The sequence below is a fragment of the Leuciscus leuciscus genome (assembly GCF_965113295.1).
Source record: "Leuciscus leuciscus genome assembly, chromosome: 3".
In the NCBI taxonomy this organism is placed as follows: domain Eukaryota; kingdom Metazoa; phylum Chordata; class Actinopteri; order Cypriniformes; family Leuciscidae; genus Leuciscus; species Leuciscus leuciscus.
Window position 1 is genome coordinate 304493 of NC_138727.1, and position 2500 is coordinate 306992.

The window sequence follows — 2500 nt, forward strand, 5'->3', positions numbered from 1 at the left end:
TAATGAGGAGCTGGAATGTGCCGAAGCTCCGGAATGAGAGAGAAGAGGACAAGAGGAATGTCACTTCTTCCATTATTATCTTCCTTTCTTTTCTTGCATCTTACATTACGTCCTAAACCTATTATTGTAAACTACAATGAAGACAAAAGCTACATTTTAATAAACATTTTCGTTGACTGAAATAAAAATGTAAATAACATTTCTGAAAAAATAAAATAATCGCCGTCATGTCCTCAAATGTTTAAATTCACCATTAATGTAACATATTCAACATGACTTGACAACAAAACTAAACTAGGCCTACACTGGAGTGAGAAATATACAAATAAATAGAAATAAAAATTAAATGTAAAACTATTATAAGTTCGCTCTGTCCTGTGATTTCAGAAGAACTAAATGGCTATTTGCTACGGAAGCTTCTGATCCAAACTCAATGCTCTAAACCTCCACAAGATGTCAAACATCAGTCGTCCGGTTATTTCTTGCACATTAACTCGTGACACATCATCAGATCTTCTGCTCGACTGCACTAGCTGGTTGTGACGTGATCTTATTAATGGGAGATGATGTGTGTCCTCATGTGTGCGACGATCCATCATTTACAGCGACTGGAAGTGAGTTTAGGAGGCTTTAGCTCATTTTTTTTTTTTTTTTTTTTTTTTTTTTTTTTTTTTCTCATGAATGTGAATTTTTGATGTTGTTGCTCAAGCTGCACAGAGCCTATAGACACGGGATCCCATTAATATTGAGCAGGCTCTGATGTTATTGCTCCGTGTGTCTGTGAAAGATCTCGATCAAAGCCGCTAGAAGGCAAGCCTGAAAGCTTTAGCCAGAGAAGCGTAACGGCTAATGCTAATGCTAACGCTGGTAGCAGGAAAGGAGACCAGAGGCCGTTTCTGTTGATGGATGTCGGTGGAGAATCGCTTCACGACACTGAATAAACCACCTCTGTGAGGAAATAGCTGAACGTTTAAGTAATCGACGGCTTGTCCACTAATCTTCAACATGTTTCACGCTAAACAATACTTTTGTTGGGAACTATATGTAGATTTTACTATGATAAAAAGGGTATTTTCTAAGAGAAGGCTGAGTAGGGAGTGTCGTGACAGACTCATGTACGGCATTACAGTATTTAACAGTACATTTGAGTGATATTCTGAAAAATGCCGAGGGAGACCCCGGGGAAGACCTAGGACACGGTGGAGAGACTATGGCTGTTTCTCAATTCCAAGAACGCAGAGAACGGACTTGTGTTCTCGTGGAGACCGGTCTTGCCAAGCTTCCTTGGAAGAACGAACTCCGAACCGGCCGCAATGACTTCTGGGACACCAGGCGAGTACTAGCTCAAGTCTGCATTCGATGCATCCTCGGTATCAAGAACACATCCGGGTTCTTTCATGCGTCCTCTGTACTTGCGTTCTTGAGAATTGGGTCTGAACTTCGACGGTTAATGATGACGTAAAACGAGAACACAAGGACGCAAGATCGCTGAAGAACGCATATTGAGAAACACCCTATATCTCCCGGCTGGCATGGGAACGCCTCGGTGTCCCCCCGGAAGAGCTGACGGAAGTGTCTAGAGAGAGGGAAGTCTGGGCATCTCTGCTTAGACTGCTGCACCCTCGACCCGGCCCCGGATAAGCGGAAGAAGATGGATGGATGGATGGATGGATGGATGTTCTTTCTATCGCTGCCTGGGTAAAACTTGTAAAGCAGTAAAGCACATTCCACAAACAATGCAGTCCTGTATCTTTACTAGCGATACAACACCAAATATAGAACATTTATTCACAAGACCAACGCTAATAATCCACAAGAAATGTAAACTGTAACTGTATCATAAAACTTAACGTCACTGCCGTTACAGGATAGGCTGAGGGGCGTCACATGATCAAGTTAGCCGTTACTCATTTCCCCACGGAGAACTTTAAATAACTATTTTTATCAGTTTAAATGTTAAATGTGAGTCACTCAAACCCCTTTAACGCTCTACTTAACCTTCAGTCACACATCCGCCATGTTTGTAGTTTTTTAACACTTTTTATTTGTCTTTGTAGTTCTGAAGCGAATTCTCCTCCAAAGTGCATTGTATTGTGGGTAATGTTAGCTGTTAGAGTGAGCACGGATCCACACTTCTCTTTTCAATGTACCATGCTTTGATTGTAATCTCACACACTGTTCACGACGGACAGTAAGAACTCCGGGATCAGCAGCTCATCCGCGCATGCGCCTTTCATTCGCTCTCTAAACCTCTCAAGCTCATTCTTCTTTGATGCTCTTTGTGTTTTTCAGGGAAAGAGGTTTATTTGTTAGTTCATGCCTCTTTGAGAGAGAGAGAGAGAGAGAGAGAGAGAGAGCTGATTGTGTGAGGGATGTACATCAGACTGTAATGTTCTCACAGCGTTCCTGTTCACTTAATGTGTTTTACAGCAGGTGTCACTCTTGTAAAGAGTTTTCCATTTATTTTCCCAAATTGTTCCTTTTAGCTATTTTTTTTTTT